This window comes from Acomys minous, assembly GCF_964271855.1.
Source record: "Acomys minous genome assembly, chromosome: 14".
Classification (NCBI taxonomy): domain Eukaryota; kingdom Metazoa; phylum Chordata; class Mammalia; order Rodentia; family Muridae; genus Acomys; species Acomys minous.
The window spans coordinates 18,101,253-18,118,849 of record NC_140496.1 but is presented as its reverse complement, the minus strand read 5'-3'; the positions used below and the strand labels follow the sequence as shown (position 1 = coordinate 18,118,849).

The 17,597-nt window shown below is 50.4% G+C and overlaps 1 long non-coding RNA gene across 2 annotated transcripts; it reads left to right on the top strand.

The window, feature by feature from the left end:
* The first annotated feature begins 1,340 nt into the window (after nt 1–1,340).
* Nucleotides 1,341–14,787, top strand: LOC311582524. Of its 2 annotated transcripts, none has more exons than XR_014774127.1 (5): nt 1,341–1,472; nt 2,918–3,055; nt 3,271–3,385; nt 7,112–7,407; nt 14,267–14,786. It is a non-coding gene; the product is annotated as an uncharacterized lncRNA (long non-coding RNA). The 2 variants fall into 2 exon arrangements; XR_014774126.1 differs by lacking the exon at nt 1,341–1,472 and adding an exon at nt 2,087–2,325 and having other exon boundaries at nt 14,267–14,787.
* The last annotated feature ends 2,810 nt before the right edge of the window (nt 14,788–17,597 follow it).

Genomic DNA, 17,597 nt, shown 5'->3' with positions numbered 1-17,597 from the left:
ATGATATATCAGATATTTACATTACGATCCATAATAGCAAAATTACAGTTAATAAAGAAGCAATGAAATAATTTTTGGTTGGGGGAGTCACCACAGCATGAGGAGCTGTGTTTAAAGGGCCATGGTGTTAGGGGGCTGTTGAGAACTGCTGCCTTTAGGCCTTACCCCAGAGACTCTGAGTAAATCTTGCAAACCGGGCCTCTTCCTATAACAGCTTCTCTAGGAGTTTCTAGGATTCTGTCTTGGCGGTCACCCTGACTACATTAAGAGATAATCAGGTGAATTCAACGCACTGGTACGTCTGTGGGGGTGTGTCTTGAGGCGACTGCCGTGCGGGACAGAGGCTGGCTGGGATGGGAGGGGATTGCTCCCACTGTGGGCTGCAGTGGGCAACAGGTAATCCAGCTGCAAAAGGAGGCCTTGGAGAAAGCATGGTAGGTACATATGCCCCGAGCCGGCCTGCCTGCCTTCCTTCCTTCCTTCCTTCCTTCTTTCCTTCCTTCCTTCCTTCCTTCCTTTCTTCCTTCCCTCCCTCCCTCCCTCCCTCCCTACTTCATTTTTTCCCTTTCTTTTTAATTTTTCCCTCCCTTTTGAATTTAAAACATTTTTTGTTTCTGTTTGAGACAGGATCTCTCTGCTGTCCTGGAACTGCCTATGTAGACGGGCTGGCTTTGAACAGAGATCCACCTACTTCTGCCTCCTGAGCCCTGGGATTAAAGGTGCTATCCCATGTGAGGACTGACGCCCCCTTCTTTCTGAATGCCTTCTGCCCTCTGCTGACTTCAGATTCAAGCTTCTTGGCCTTTCAGCATGGACTCGATATACCAGCGACTCTTCAGGACTGTTCTAGGCTGTTCTAGCACCCTGGCTGGGGCTTGGGTTGACCATCTTCTTTGCTTTTTCAGCGGAGCGCTGTTGACTCCCTGTTTCCCAGCATGTCGGCCCATCTAATAAATCCTGCCATGTGTTCTATTCCCCTCGAGAACCGTGTCAAGGTAATTTGGACAAGTTCTGTGTCAAGAAGCACAGTCGTATCAGTTTTTTTAAAACCCCAAGTGCTCCTATGGTTCGAAAGCCACGTTTTGGTTTAACCAATTTTCTTCATATCAATTTACTTAGCAATTTCGGGCCACAGTTACTGTGGGATGAAAAGTTAAGGCATTTCGTGTGCCCCAAACTGTCTGTGGTTCCCTGGGAAGGGTGCACCCTGGGAACTAACTCTAGTGGCTCGCAGAGACTGGGCCTGTCCCCCTCAGGGAGGGGCCTGGCCTGAGCAGAGGTGAACAAGCAGTTGGTTTGTTGGAATGTGCAGAGACTGAGCACTCTAAGAGGCAGTTAGAAGGTGGCTAGGAGAGAGAGAGAGGGTCGCGGCTGGTAAGGAGAGACAGTTGGAGAGATACAGATCAAGAGCTAGCCGCTGGTCGGACGAGCAGAAAAGGGAAACCGGCCAAGGATGCTGGTTTGGGAAAGAGGTGAGGCCTCTATCTGCCTGGCTTGGTACGAGGCACTGAGGAGAGTCCTGTCCCACCGGATCCTGCCACAAACCAGGGCAGGAGATCCCTTAAGGCTCCTATGAGCTAGACCAGCGCAGCCGCAAGGAACTTGAACTTCTGCACGGCATAAACTTTGCTCCTTAGTGGAGGGCTTAGGGAAAAGCTGCCCCAGGCTCATGAGAGGTAGAGCTGGGAGTTGGGGCTGCTTGAGGTTCATGGGGAGAAAGGTGTGTGTGTGTGGCTATAGCCCACTGACCTTTGGCAATGTGGGCCTGTTGGCGAAAGAAGACTCAATAATAAATAAGACATACTCACAGCTATGTGAGGATGAACTGTGGAGGGAGAAAGAGTTCCCCAAGGGCCACAGAATCCTGAGTGGCCCCACGTTAGAGGCTGTAGGAGAAGAGACATGTTTAAGCTGTCTTCTGGTCCAGGTACCTCTGTGTCCAAATGCAGGTTCTGTGCCTGTGTCTTTTCATTTTCTTCCTTTTTTTTTTTTTAGACACAGTCTCATGTACTCCTGACTGGCCTCTATGTGGCCAAGAATAACATTGAGCTACAGATCCCCCCTCTCTACCTCCCTAGGACTAGGATTGGCTTGGCGTTTTCTTAACTCTCGAGTGACAAAGCCTCGTCGCAGGGTGAGATGAGCCCCTGCGTGTGCGGCCGTGATATAGAAAAAGCCCTCAACTGATCTTATCATTAATAAGGGCCAACTCACGGGGCCACAGAGAAAGCCACGGTGATGCCAAGTCCCTGAAGCCCTGTCTGGGAAGGCTTGGGACCCGGTGGAGAGGAGTCGTCATGGTTTTGTCTGCCTGCTGAAAGCCAGGTATATGGCGCAGGGTCACAGGGCATCCTTATTGCGTCGTCAGGAGGAGGTTTCCAGAGTGATAGCCACTCTACCACGCAATGGAATGTGGTTAGGAGAGGGCCATCTAATCTGACTGAGGATGACCTTCGGCCTAAAGGCTGATTTCCCTCTGACGTGTTCCCTCTTCATCTTGAGACGAAGAAGCTCTGAGATGTGTTCTCCGTGAGCTTCCAGGGTGAGGGCGCCTGTACCGTCCGGCACCGAGCAACATCTGATAAAGGACAGAGCCAAATAGCAGAAGGTCACTCTATGGCCCAGACTCCCCAACCAAAACACATTTGCATGGCTGCCCCACGGCTTCTAAGAAGCCCCGGGTATCGACCAGCGCTTGGTGTCTGCTCTGAGCCTCCATCCCATTCAAACGTTCAGCTTCTGCCGCCACCTGGTCCTTCATCTTGGTCACCGTCACACCGGCTTCTTTGCTACCTATTTAGTACTATCCAGCCACCCTGTCCTTTAGGTCTCTGAAATGGAACCCACTTGCACAAACCCCGCCTGCAGCAGCCTTCCACATTCCACGTCCACGCTGACTCCTCTCTGTTTCCCCTAGGTGTCAGGGTGGCTTCATAGCGCGAGTCCAGGCGAGAGGACAGACTTAGCTGCTCCCACACGTGTCTGGCCTGAGCACAGACGCTCCTTGGGCCAGGAGAGTAGCTTAACCATCTTTGGGCTTCCCCCAGGGAATAGGGTAAGAGCTCGTGGGATTTCCAAGTGCCGCTCTGCTCCCAGCACCATTTGATGATATTCTTTGCCTAATCTCAGCTCTGGGGTTGGGGGGTGGGGAGTGGGGAGGTACGGCGGGGGGGGGGTGGGTTGGGGGTTGGGGGGTTGCTGAGGGGAAGCAAGCATGGGCACAGGGCGTCTGGGTACTTGTGTGATACCTGTGCCTTCCTTTCCCAATAGATGCAGACATCTACTGGCAGTCAGTACGGCACAGGAGCGGGCTCTCCCAAATGCCTTTTATTAACAAGGACAGATGTGTCTCAAACTTTAATGGGCACAAAAATCTGAGTTCAAGGTGAGTGTGTGTGTGTGTGTGTGTGCGAGAGAGAGAGAGAGAGAGAGAGAGAGAGAGAGAGAGAGAGAGAGAGAGAGAGAAGAGAGAGGAGAGAGCCAGAGGTCAATGTCAGGTGTGCTCAATCCCTCTCCACCTTGCTTTTGAGGCAGCTTCTGTCTCTGAGTCTAGAGCTCACTAATTGGGTGAGACTGGCCTTCTCCGTCCTCGGATTGCAGGCTTGCACCACCATGCCCGTGATTATCGCATACATGGTGTTGGGGATCCAAATGCAGGTCCCCGCCCTTGTGCTTTACCAACTGAACTCCCCAGCCTGAAAGCTTGCACATAGAGCTGGTTTTCGGTGATCCCGGCTTGGGGGCCACAGAGGCTCGGCTCTGGGTTCTTGGGCCTAGCTGAAAACTAGAATGGGCTGGTAAGGAGCTGCCCCACTCACTTCCTTCTTCATTGATTTAAAAAAAAAATCGTGTGTGTGTGTGTGTGTGTGTGTGTGTGTGTGTGTGTGTGTGTGGTGTGTGTGTGTGTGTGGTGTGTGTGTGTGTGGTGTGTCTCTGTGTGTGTGTGTGTGGTGTGTGGTGTGTGTGTGTGGTGTGTGTGTGTGTGTGTGTGTGTGTGTGTGTGGTGTGTGTGTGTGTGGTGTGTGTGTGTGGTGTGTGTGTGGTGTGTGTGTGTGGTGTGTGTGTGTGTGTGTGGTGTGTGTGTGTGTGTGTGTGTGGGGTGTATGTGTGTGTGTGTGTGTGTGGTGTGTGTGGTGTGTGTGTGTGTGTGTGGTGTGTGTGTGTGTGTGTGTGTGTGTGTGTGTGTGTGGTAGGTTCCATGTCTAGATGATGTGGGATACTCTGGTTGTGTTGAGGTGTAAGTACTTGGGGGATATTGTAGGAATCCCATCAGACACAGACCTGGCCTAAAATGGAGGTGCGGCAGAGAGATGGGGCCACCCTGGAGGTGGAGAGGCACATGGTGGGTGAGTCAGGTGGTCTCTTGGTTTGCTTTCCATTGCTGCGATGAACATGATGACCAGGACCAACTTGGGGACGGAGGGTTTATTTGGCTTAACTACCCTTAATCACCCTCCATCACCGAGAGAAGTCAGAGCGGGAACTCCAGGCAGGAAGGCAGGAAAGGAAGTAGAGGCCATGGAGGGGTGCTGCTTCCTGGCTTGTTCCCCAAGGGCTTGCTCAGCCCGCTTTCTTACCCAACCCAGCACCAGCTGCCTAGGGATGCCTCCGCCCACAGTGGGATGAGCCCTTCCAGCATCAGTCATTAATATAGAAAATGCCCCACAGGGGAATAAATAAGGTGGCCGAGTCTGTTCCTTCTCCCAGAATGCTCTTCCCTCTTCATCCCCATCTCCTTCCCCTTCTCTTCAAAGCTCAGTCACAGAGACCCATCTTTTACATTTCTTTGACATTTGTTTTTCTATTCCAGCCCCACATACTGTACTAGTCTTTGTCTTGTCAAATCTATATTGTCGTGTTTTTTTTTTTCTTCTTTGTCATCTGCCTCACTCAAGAAACTCTACAGGAGACTGAGTAGTGATTTCAAAGTCAGTCATTCTTGGTCCCCATAGTGCCATCTCGAGGTCCTGCCGTATAGAACGGCGCCGATGATGCGAGTGTATGTAGGGATGACGCCAGAGGGAAACTTTGTCCACCACTAGGGCTCCTGGGGCTTCGGGAACCCCATCCTGCAGCTCTCTGAGAAGTCTCGCCCCGACTGGTATCCAAGATTTGACTTGTTCAGTAGTTAGCCAGCAGAGGGCGCCCTGGCACCAGCTGGAGTTTCTCGGCTTTCCGGTCCTCTCCCTGTTGATGAGGACCGGGGCGGGGCGTCCGGTCCCAGGTAGCAGCTTGCTCTCTGGGGATAACTGCAGCAGCCAGGCTCCTTTCCGTCAGGGTGGAAGAGCAGCGGGATCTTCTCTGCACAGTCTGCTCTCTGTGGGATACGGAACGAGAAGGTTCTAAAGGAGCAGACTAGCCTGGCTGAAGACACAGAGAAACTCCAAACCATCCTGGGCTAAGGGGCTGCAGTTTAGACTAATGAGGGCCCTGGACCCCTGCTTTGGGGACTTCCGTCACCCTGAAGGCTTCAGAATCACCGGAACACAACCTGCTCCTGATGTGGAAGGAGAGGCCCCTGGGGCGGGCATCTTCCAGTCCCTTCCAAAAGCCACCCGTGCGCAGCTAGCCCAGGAGCGATTGCTCCTTTCCAGAGAGGCCCGTTGAGAACACAGATAAGGACAGGGGCGTATGGTGCCTGGCAACTCTCAAAATGTACCAGACAGCAAGCCACGTTTGTTCTGGTTACACGACAGTCCCCTAACAGTAAGACATGCCTGGAGAAGGGCTGCACATCAGATGGGGCTGGTGATGGTAAAATGGTACACGTGTTGCGAGCATAGCTTTACAAATGAGCTACAAATGGAGAGAGAGTTAAAGAGCACTGACTGCTCTTTCCAAGTATCCAGTTTTGATCTCCAGCACTCTCACAGTGCCATACAAGCATCAGTGACACCAGTGCCAGTGTGCTGGGCACCTTCTTCAGGCCTCTGTAGGTGCTGCTCACACACGAGACATGTACATGTATCACACACACACACACACACACACACACACACACACTCAATCTAAAAATTATTTTTTATTCTTAAGGTTACATTTATTGATTGCTTGAGCGCGTCTGGACATGTGTGGGCATGTGCACTTGTATGTGAAGCACAGATGTGGAAGTCAAAAAACAGCTTTTTGGGAGTTGGCCTTTCTCTCCACAGTCTGGGTCTTGGGGATCAAATTCGGGTCCTCAGGCCTCATGTCAAGCCTCTTTACTAGATGAACCATCTCACCCACCCCTAAATCATAATTTGAAAAGGGGATCAGGAAAATATGTTCCATGTGGTAAGTCTGGTTGGATGTTTTTTTTTTCTTTTAATTAATCAATTAATTTATTATGTATACAGTGCTTGGCCTGCATATACACCTGCAGGCCAGAAGAGGGCATCAGATCACATTATAGATGGTTGTGAGCCACCATGTGGTTGCTGGGAATTGAACTCGGGACCTCCAAAAAGAGCAGTCAGTGCTCTTAACCTCTGAGCCATCTCTCCAGCCCTGGATGTTTTCTTTTTAGAAGAAAAAAAAAACCATTATATGTGTGTGGCACAGGGCTGAGGGGAGTGATGGGGGTGGGCACAAGCTCACGCGCTTGCCCTGGTGCACATGTGGACACGTCAGAGGACAAGTTGTAGGAGTTGGTTTGTGTCCTCATCTGCCACATAGGACCTGAGCATTGAACTCACATCCTCAGGCTTGGTGGCGAGCACCTTCCCTCACCAAGCCAGCTGGCCAGCCCAGTTGTTGTTTCCTGAGACAAACAGATAAAAATTAGATTTGACTGTGTCACTAAACTAACAGGGGAAAGAAAAAATAAAAAATAAAAAGCAACCCCCGCTTCTCAACACAATTTGGATAAGTGCAGCTTCTTGATTGTCACAGGCTTCCTGTGGACATGAAGGGGATGTGCTGGGTGGGACTCAATAGCAGTGAGACTGAGGTTGCGGGGACAAGGTACAACTCCTTGGGTTGGGAGTCTCAAGCTTAGGACCAACTCCTGGCATGAGGAGGTTGGTTACTGCATAATCTACAGCCTGGCTGAGAGGCCAAGGGACCCCAGCAGCAGTTCAGCCAAAGCAAAATAAGGCACTGATGATTATTTTCTTTTCATTATTTCTAGATAATAGCAGATTTCTGACCTGGAGGGAGCACAGAAAGAGGCTTGGTGGCTTGTGAGATGGCGAATCAGGGATAGCAAATGAATCCCGGAGCTGGCTTGATGATGTCCCAAATCAGCCACTGGTGCTGTTGGTCACATCCTCGCGCCCACCGCCCCCCCACACCCCCGGTGATGGGGTGAAATGGAGGAGGAGCTGACAGAGCCCCAGAGGCATCATATTGGGAGTGGAGAGCTGGATGGAGCTGACTCTGGAGACATCTGCCCCCTGTGGAGACAAGGACGATGATGAGCCTCCGGTGAGCATCAGAGACTAATGCCTGGAGCCCACCTCCACAGGCCACATGCGTGTCATACCGCTGCACATCTGCCGGAACACATCTGCCTGTGAGGACGTCTCTAGGTTCTTTTAGGCTCAACATTCACACGTCATCTGTGTGAGCTAGGCGGCGAGCCTCATGGAGCCTGGGTTCCCACTGCAGGCTCCACAAATGCTCTCCAAACTCGAAGCTCCTGGGGCGGGGGGCGGGGGGGGGGGGGGGAGGAGAAGCGTAGGGACATTTTTGTGGCCTTGCTACTTACTAGCTGTGTCACCTTGGAAACATTGTCTAAATCTCTGTATCCCTCTGTATTCCTCATTTTTGTCAAATGTGGATAATGGTCCCGATTGGCTACCTGGGAGGTTTAAATGTCGTGAGAAGAAACGACTCATTTGAACAGCTTCCTTTTAGTTATGGAGGCTCTTTTAAAAAGTTGGACAACTTGGGGAAAAAAAAAAAAAAGAGTACCCGACATTGATAGTTGGGCATTTGATTATGACAGGCCTCATGAATAGGCACAAGGAGTGTATAAGCCCGGTCCCCAACGAGCCTTGGGCATCTCCATGTCTCTTGCCTGCATTTCTAGAGTCTACACTGTTTGTTCCTGGCAACGGAGTCTACAGCTTAGCTGAGGGGCTCAGAGAGGTACCGGCTCTGGTTGGATGCCAACTGTGGGGTTCAAGTGCCTGTATTTAGAGCAACCCTCCTCAGATTCAGCACTACTGACATTGGAACTGAATCATTAGTGTGGGCCTGGGTGTGTACTCGGTGGCGGGGGGTGGGGGGTGGGTGGGGGGGAGGGAGGGGGCGGAGGCTGTCCTGTGCATTGTAGGATGATTGGCAGTATCCAGGCTCCACCCATTAGATGCCAGTAGCACCTTCCATCCCATTTTGTCTCAGTTTTAACTAAGGAAAACATCTTGAGACCTTGATGAATGTCCCCCAGGGAAGAGAGGAGCGTCACTCTGGTGGAGAATTACATTTCCATGTTCCCTTTCGGGTGAAACTCTGTAATTGGTCATAGCCTGCTGCGTTGGTTGTTGTTTGTTGAAATGACTGGAGGAGCCAGTGCAGTCCTGGAAAAAGGTGTTTTTGAAGTTGAAGGACCATAGACTTTCTGAATCCCAGTCCCATTTGAAACAAACAGTGGCCTACTTGCTGCTCAGTTCTTGTATGGCCTGTTACTCAAAACTAAAGGTTTGGAAGGTTATGAAGTGCCACAGAACTTTTTTCAGTCTTTTCCTTTTGGGTAAAATATTAGTCATAGACAAACAGTGAATGTTGTATAGGGAACAGAAACCTGATGGATTTCCTTGTATATGAATATAGGTTTTTTGTCTTTTAACCACAGACCTGAGGGTAGATGTTCCTCATTCAGGTACACACCACGACAAGTATTGAGTTCTTCCAAAGGGTCAGAGGGGAGTCATAGCAGAAGCATTTGGGATGCTTAAGAGGTCTTTCTAAATGCTCTGAGGCCCATGTCCTAGTTTTCTGACTGTGATGGTGAGGGCCAATGATGCTTTACATGGTTGGCCTGTGATGGGCAAATCAGGTGTGGCCCACTTTGAAATCCTTCTGATGCTGGCTTTTGAGAGTCAGGGACAGATGCCAAGGACCCGAAGACATTCAGGAAAGGGGGTGTTCCTCTTTGACAAGTTTACACAGTGCTTCCTTTGCACTTTCCCAAAGAAGCAGAGGCTTTCAGCCAAGCACAGATCCAAGGTCAGGGAAGGCTTCAAGAAGGGGGCAAAGCAGAGTGTGTTCCCTTAGCAGGCAACTCTGAGGCAGGGCTGAGAGTCCCAGCATGGGGGGGGTGGGCAGAGGTGGGTCAAAGCTCACTGTTGGCAGTTGGGAGAATCAGATTTTTGAAGGATATTTCTAGACTGGCCAAAGGGTTGCTTTTTTTTTTTTTTTTTTTTTTTTACCCAAGTCTCAGATTATGGCGTTTATACATCTTTTTGGACACACAGAAGATCCAATTTAGGCTGTGCCTTCTTGAGGAGAAATGAGGGAATAAACAGTGGGTGAGTGGAGTTAAGGGAGAGCCGCAAGCTCTGCTGCCCTGAGTGGTGGTCTTCCCGGTGGGTTGGGCATCTGTATCATGGATATCACCACGATGCTTGTGCCATGTAGTTTTTCAGAAGATAATGCTGTTTTCGTACTTGTTCAGGATGTGAGACTTGGACCAAATGGGGGAGGGTGGGGGTGGGGAGAGGCGGCGTCTGTGCTATTCTGGAGGCTTCCAGTGACCTTAAGGTATGGTATTGGAGGCTTCTGGTCCAGACGGGACCTCCTCCGAGAAGAGGCAGCCCTCTGGATTACTTAGTGGCTGCTTGTGAGCTGTGCTGCTCTGTTCTGGAGGCCAGGAGAGCCTTGTGGCGTCTTCAGGGCATTTCAGCCCACTGCTTCTGCTTTGAGCTGTTCTGGGAGTATGGGTCAGCTGTAGGGTCTCTCTCTCTCTCTCTCTCTCTCTCTCTCTCTCTCTCTCTCTCTCTCTCTCTCTGTCCCTCTATGTGTTTATAGGAAACCGTGCCTCAGGCTGCGTAGATGCCCGCTTCTGTTCAATAAGCGTTCTTTTAGCCTCTAGGGCTAGGAAGAAGGGCTTCTCTGCAGACTGGGAACTTGGCAAGGTCAGCGGGAGGCTGTAGGCCTTTATCCAGGGTTTTGATTTGGTGTGGCTTCATGCTCACCTCCTCAAGCGGCTTCTTCTCTTCCTCCTTCCTGATCAGCTGCCTGTCCACCAGCAGGGCTTGCCGCAGCAGTACCCAGCAAGGGCTGCGTGTGGGGGGATCACATCCGTATTCTAGAGGTACAGGGCATCTGGGGAGTCTTGTCCTGCTCTTCCAGCAGACTCACCTGTTCCCACCTCAGCCCTCCACTTGAAACAAAACCGGAAGATAGCCTCTTTTTTCCAGACCACTCCCGGTTCTTCCCGGCTTCGTCAGTGGTGGCAGTGCCTGACCTTGCTAGCCTTCTGAAGGCTTGGGTGAGGTTCCTTCCTAGCTGAGCCTTCCAGGCCATTCTGGCACCCTCCCTTTCCCCTTTACGGCAGGGTGGAGGACTGCCTGTCCTTAGACATGGCCGGCAATATTTTGTCTTGGGGAACATGTTCTGACTTGTCCGAGTTTCTGGCTTGTCATGTGGGGTTCAGCAGCTTTCTCACTCTTGGAGTATCAGATACTGAGGGCAGGTGTTCAGTGTGGCGCTGGGGCTGAGATAAGGTAAATGGCACCAGGAGGTTGAGGCTTCTGTGGAGCTCCTAGCACATTGCAGGAACATCCTGGGAGGTGGGCTGAACACTCCAGAACTTGTGGGTGTCAAGTTTTTTTTGGATAGTTTCTTTCCTCTGTCCCTCCTTCCCTCTCTCTTTGCCTGTGGCTTTTCAGCTCCTCCCCCAATGGGCTGGTTTCATCTTCTGCCTTTAGTGAAACCTCCCACCATTGGAGGAGCGGTTGATGGCTTGGGTGACTCATGAAACCAGAGGCTGAGAGAAGTCACACTGGAAAGAGATTTCCCTGTAGTTCACAGCCTCTTGCCTTTTCTGGGCTCCATGATGCCTGCCTTGAGGTCCCCAACCACTGCTGTCACCCACCCCAGGGAACAAGAGTGGGATGGAGCAGGGTGAGGTGGGGGTGGGTAGTTCTTTATGATCTAAAGCTTGGTTTTGTGCCGGAAAAACTCTTTGAAACATGACTTTAATTTTTAAAATGACTGTTTGAAATTCTTTCTGTTCCTTTTTCAGTTTTGCATTTTGTGTTCTGGCCACTTGTAGCAATCACACAAGAAACACGGCAGGGTTTTGGGGTGCTTCCCCAGCTACCTCTGAGGCAGCATGCCCCTGCTCATAAAAAGTTGTGGCACAGACACCTTTGGCCCACTCTGTCTTGGACAACCTGTTGGGGGGCCCCTTTCTCCCTCTGTATTTAAGAGGAGTTAGCCCGGAAGGCCTGCTTGTGTATCAGTGTGCTACACATGGCCTTGGGCTTGGCTCAACACTCTGTTCTTGCCATCTTGAAGTTCATAATCAATTTTGAAATAGTTTGCTTTTAGCACCTAGGCTCTACAAATCGGTCCCGTGGTTCTGAAGAAGGGTTGCGTCAGAGAAGAAAGCCGCATCAGTGACCACCTTCACTTTCACTCTAAGTGATGGTGAGCTGTGTTACTCTGACAAGCAGTGGGTTCCCATCGACCCCGGGGGAAGCGGAGCCCAGTGGGTCAGGTGGCATTATCACAGAGCCACCGATGGCCTGTGTAAAGTAGGCCACATACACGTACACATGCAGGCCAGAGGTTAACGTCGGATGGCATTCATCAGGAGCTGCAGTCATTTTTGTTGTTCTTGTTGTTTTGAGATGCAGAGGGGGATGGGGGTGGGGGTGGGGGTGGGGTTCCCTCACTGACCTGGACCTCATCTGTCAGGTGAAGCTGGCTGGCTGGCAAGGAAGTCCCAGGGATCCACCTGTCTCTGCCTTCCCAGTGCTGGAGTGGATTTCAAGAACGGGCCTCTAGGCTTGGCTTTTTCTAGGGATCAAACTCAGGTCCTCATGCTTGTCATACAGGCACTTTATTCATCGAGCCATCTTTCTGGTCCAATTGTACATTCCAAAGAGCAGTCACCTGTAAGCTTTGGACAACCCCCTCCCCAGATTCTTTGTCTAAGTCTCATCCTCTGCCCCCCCCCTTTCCCCTCCACCGTATCTTTTGTCAACAAGGCCGACTGTCCTTGACTTCTCACTTTGGGTGGTTTTATTGAAGGAAATCTTTCCGGACGGGCATCTCCAGGAAGGCGACAGTGCTGGGGATCCAGGAGTAATCTTTGGCGTCACTGTTGTTGTCACGGTCACCTGGAGCCTCGGCAGGATAGGTAGCTGATGGTATTTTCCTTTGAGCAAGGCCGTGGGAACTGTAGTGCAGAGGGCTGAATTCAGCATGTGGCACAGTTGATAGCAGTTCATTGTCTGTGATGTATGCTAGGCTTTATTGTTCTGTTCTCTTTGACCAGGCTTTCTTGGTGCCAAGGCTTGCTCACGCGTGGAAAGCTGTTCACGCCACCGCTAACTAATCCTCTACCAAGAGTCTCGCTTGTGGATAGGCACTTTACTATCTATACGTGGCGTTCGGCATATCTCTTCTTACTCGGCATTTGCTTTTGAGATGGGATTGTCCCTCCATGCGCTTAAAATTTGCTGAGATGACCCAAAGAGCTTTTGTTTATGTGGGTTAAAACTATTGATATTCACCAGGCATGGTGGCACACGCCTTTAATCCCAGCACTCAGGAGGCAGAGGAAGGTGCATCACTGTGAGTTCGAGACCAGCCTGGTCTACAAAGCGAGTCCAGGACAGCCAAGCCTACACAGAGAAAGCCTGTCTCGAAAAACCAACCAACCAACCAACCAACCAACCAGCCAACCAACCAACCAACCAAAACAAAACAAAACAAAAAACAATTGATATTCACAGTGCTACAACTAAAAGCAGAGGCACTAAAAATAGGCATGGACTCATTTAAAAGAGCAACAATGAACACACTGCGTGTTGACACAGATAACATTTTGGAGTTGCTATGGAAATAGTTTTGCCCTTGTGGACTCCCTGTTTTTAGATAAATGACAGTTTGTTCCACAGTATGAAAGGGCCACACGGACAATGAAAACTTAGAAAGGAAGTGAGTGTGGTTTGCCGGAAGAGAAGCCGTGGGGTGGAACACATTTCTAGCAAACTTCTCCTCAGGATTGACGGGTCTGAGCCCTTAGCTCCCGGGTGAAATCTTTGCTTGTCTTGAGGGGCCATTCTGGTTAGCATGCCTTGTGCACCTCACCAGAATACTTTCTGGTGTTTTATGTGGGATTTGTCATACCCCCAGAGAAAACCCTTCAACTTTAAATGGTACACATTCATTTTACTATTTATTCTGCAACCTGTACTATATAGGCTATTATAAAAAGAGATCTTTGCTTTGCTAAAGAGCACAGGATGATTGTTTTTAGAACATTATTGGGGGGAGGGATAAGTATTATTGCTAACTCACCTCTTATTTTAATTCTAGGGATCTCATACTACATCTCCACATCTCCAACCTAGGGGACCTCCTAACCTATGTTTTGTCTATTTGGATTTGCCTAGTCTGGTTATTTCATGTAAACATGATTTTATTCAGAATGTGTGGCCCCTTATGATCGGTTTCTTTCACATTGCATTGTGAGTTGGTGGTTCACCCATGTTGTGGCCTGTAGCAGTCTTCTGTGCTATTTGCGATTAAATGGCACCCCACTATCCTAACGTGCTTGGTGTTTTGTTTCTCTGCTCATCGGTAGGTGGCTCTTTAAATTGCTTCCACTTTGAGACCGGGACACATGTTGGTGTGAATGTTTGCTGCGTGAGTTTGTATGCGGACACGTCTTCCACACTCCTGGCTCTGTTTGCTTTTGAATGTCATCCATGGGTAACCACAGTTTGTTTCCCTGCGCCCTGACCATGCGTTAGCACCCCTTCCCCCCCACCCCTGCCCCTCCCCCCATAGGCTGTAGCATCACTTCAGCTCTTGCCTCCAGAAACTAGGGAGGGAGGAATTAAAGAAACGAGCTCTTGGAGCATCTTTTGCGCCTACAGCGGTCTTGGAGCTTTCCCCAGGAAGGGGCGGACCTTGGAGAGGCAGAGAGTTTGTTCTTTTGCTGTGAGAACTATCAAGAAGAGTTGTCACTTCCGAAGAGATGCCCAGGATCCCTCAAGTTCCACCTGTACAGACAAAACGGTGTTTAGGTCTTGTATGTTTGCTGGGAAGTCACCTGCGCTGAGTCAGGGTTCTCTCTTGTCCATCTCTCCCTTGCCGATAGGGTTGGTCATGGTAAGAATGTCGCCGCAGCCGGGAGGTCTCTGCCTGCAGGTGTCCCTGCTCTGTAGCTTGCGTCTCTTAAGAGAAAAGACGTACAACCTTCCAGTGAATGACTGTGCGAGGTCCCTCAGGCCACCAGAGACAGCCTCCTATATCAGGTTGGTGTTCTACGACCTTTCCTGATCCAGAAGCACGTGGCTTGCTGTGGGCAGACAGGATCCTCTACGCAGAGGGAGAGATGAGACGTAATTGTATAGGACCGTGTGAAGTAACAGGAGAATGTCAGTGTGATCTCTTATTTATTTAAACTATTGTTAATGCTCTATTTATCTCTAGGCTACCTAAGGGAAGCGCCCCCCATCATCCCCCCACCCCCGCCAATTCTGTCCTCTGTAAACCCCAACAATTATTTAATTAATTCTGCTTTTGTAAACTGAAATAAAACATTTGAGAGTGCTCATTGTTTTCCACGCGGGTGCACGGGTATGCTGTTTCACTGTCGTTTTCGTTTTGCTTTTCCCCAGTGTCCAGTGGTGTCAGTCACCTTTCATTGCCAGTCACTAAGTCCCACACACTAGTCAGTGAACGCTATTTTGAAGGGTCCTGTGTGGGCATAGGAACTTGAGGGTCCAGAAAAGAAAGTCTGCCCAGAGGATGGTGGTCTTAGAATGGGAACAAAGGGTGGATGTGAGGGTGGATTTGGCGCACCAAGACAGGCCTCGGGGCACCTCCTGGGCCATGGATCATGGATTTCTTCAGCAGCTCTCCTGCTCTTGCCTCGGGATGGGTGTTTTTCCATATTCTAGCTGCTGTTCCTTCAGTTTTCAAAGCCAGCAGTGACTAGGGTGGTCTTCCTCACCTCAGTCTATTCTGGTTCTAGCGTCCCCTTTCACTATGTCACGACCACAGATTTAGGGTCTCCTTCCCCACGCATGTGCTCTGTGTGGCCGTAAGAGGAATCCATGTGGCCCTGAAATCTGATCATTGTCTCTGATCCCATCCCCCCCACCCCCCTGCCCCTCAAACCCTCTGACGCCCCCCCCCCCAGCTTAATTCTCCCTGGCTACAAGAGTAACGGTATTTTTCACATTCAGTTATCAGCACATAGGTAGATTTGAGTGTGGCCTTATCCTGACCTTTACACAGCCTGCCTAGCCCTGGAGACGTGATTGCTCTACAGAAGAGAAGGGCAGTAGGTGAGGGTGGAGCCCTGGATGGAAGAGGCGAGTGGGTAGCCCCGAAGTATTTGTGTCCTAGCTGGGAGCACCAAAAGGTAGTATCAAAGTATCGTAGTCCGAGGGGGTGGCGGCGGCGGCGGTAGCAGCTGTGGAGTGGGGCGGGTAGCTGACCAGAGTGGGCCTCACCAAGACGTTAGAAGCATTTTGAGGGAAGTACTGCCATTTAGAACAAGTAGGTAAGCAACATCCCCAGCCAGCCAGCAGGCCTGCAGGGCTCTCCCCGTCAGATAATTCCCTCCATTCCTTGAGCTGAGGCTCTTGCTTCCGGTTCTGAACATCTGTAACTGAGTGACTCGGAGCTCCTGGGAGAAGCGAGGCTACCTCTGACCCAGGGCCACCGTGGATGTTAATATTTTTGGTGGTTCTCTTATTCTCTCACCCTCCCCCGCCCTGCCCCCCCCCCCAGCCAAATCTTACATTTCTTGCTGGCCTCAGCTGCTCCATTGCGTCAGCCAGGAATTCTTCCCGTGCTTTTCTTGGACCCACCACTATCACCACACCGTCCCAAGACGCTGCTTTCCTTGCCACAGTTTTTTACGGTCCCAGCAGCCGGGCGGGTGGTCACCTCTACTTCTGTGTTCCCAGCATCTCACGGGGCGGGGGCGGGGGTGCGGGGGGGGGGTCTAACTCATCAAAGGTGTTGAGTCTAGTCGTGAGCATGCGCGAGGTGGGTTAAGGCCACCCCGCTTGGATCCTGACTTTACCACCCATTGCTTCTTTAGGTGAATTACTTTGCTCTTCTGTGCTGCCCTGTCTCGAAAAGTGATGTGAGGATGAAGGTAGCCAGTCCTCTAACTGCATCTGGGAGAGAACCACAGCGTGTATACAATAGGCTTGCAGCGGGTGGAGCTGGTGCATAGGTTTGAATCAGACCTGATTAGAAAGGTAGCCCGTGCTTTCAGGAATATCTTCTCCACGACTCCTGGACAGCGCCATCCCGTGACGTGGGGTGCGCACACCCGGATCCTTTTATGATAGCAGCTCCTTGCATTGTTCTCTTAAACTCTCAAAACGCGCTGGCTGTAACCCAGGCAGCTTCCCAACGCATGCTTTTCGCCCTTGGTTCTGAAACCAAACGGGGCAAGCAATCAGTGTTCAAGGGAAGGATCTCCAGAAGATGAGAGCAAAGTTTCTTAACTGCGGGACACGACCTCACATGGGGTGGCAGGACCGGAGTGGGAAGTAGAGTTAAAATGCTTGGCCATGATAAGAAAAAAAAAAAAGCTTCTGAATAGTCAGTGGCCCACAATTCTGGATCAGACACGTGAGCCCAGGTGTTTTTGTCAGTATTCACCTGTGGCAGCGTCTGCCTCCAGTGCAACATAGGCTGTCAGCTGGAGCGTGGGCTGGACTTGGTGGCCGTATGCCTTTCATGGAAGCACCCAGGAGGCAGAGGCCAGAAGATCTCTCCAAGTCTGAGGCTGTTCTAAACTACATAGTGAGTCCTAGGCCAGCCAGGGCGACCAGTGAGACCCTGTTTCTGAAGATCAAAACCAGACAAAATCAGCCCAGCATGCTTTGTTGTGTAGTGTGTATACGGCCACAGCATGACACACCAACCAACCCACCCGAGAACCCTCTCAGCTGAGACTTGAGATTATTGCAAGGTGTGGACTGCACTGTTTTTTATTGCATAAACAAAGATAGCTGCTCTAATAGGAACACAATAGTTTAGTTACGGAAAACAAAAATGTTTAATATTTTCCTACCGTCATTTCTTGGTATGTGCCTAATTAGTATGACTTTGATTGTATGTTGTTAGGCAAACACACCCATCTTATTAGTATGCAAATTTTCTTTCACTTTCAATAAATGGCAAAATTATATGTATATCAAAGAACTGTTAAAAACTTACATTATTAGTAAACGGTTGCTTTGTGTGTATTTATTTTGTATATTGGAGGTTGTGTACAAAGGTTTTGGGTGTGAAGGGCCTTTGAGTAGAGCAGGTTGAAAAGGCTTTTTTTCTAGAAGGTACTAGCTTCTAAATGGTTCTCTGTGCTGTCGTGTTCCGTTCTCTGTGTAGTTTTCCTGACTGGCCGCTGGGACACTCCTTTCCTGCACTCTCCCTTGTGTTCAGCTAAAAAGCATTGC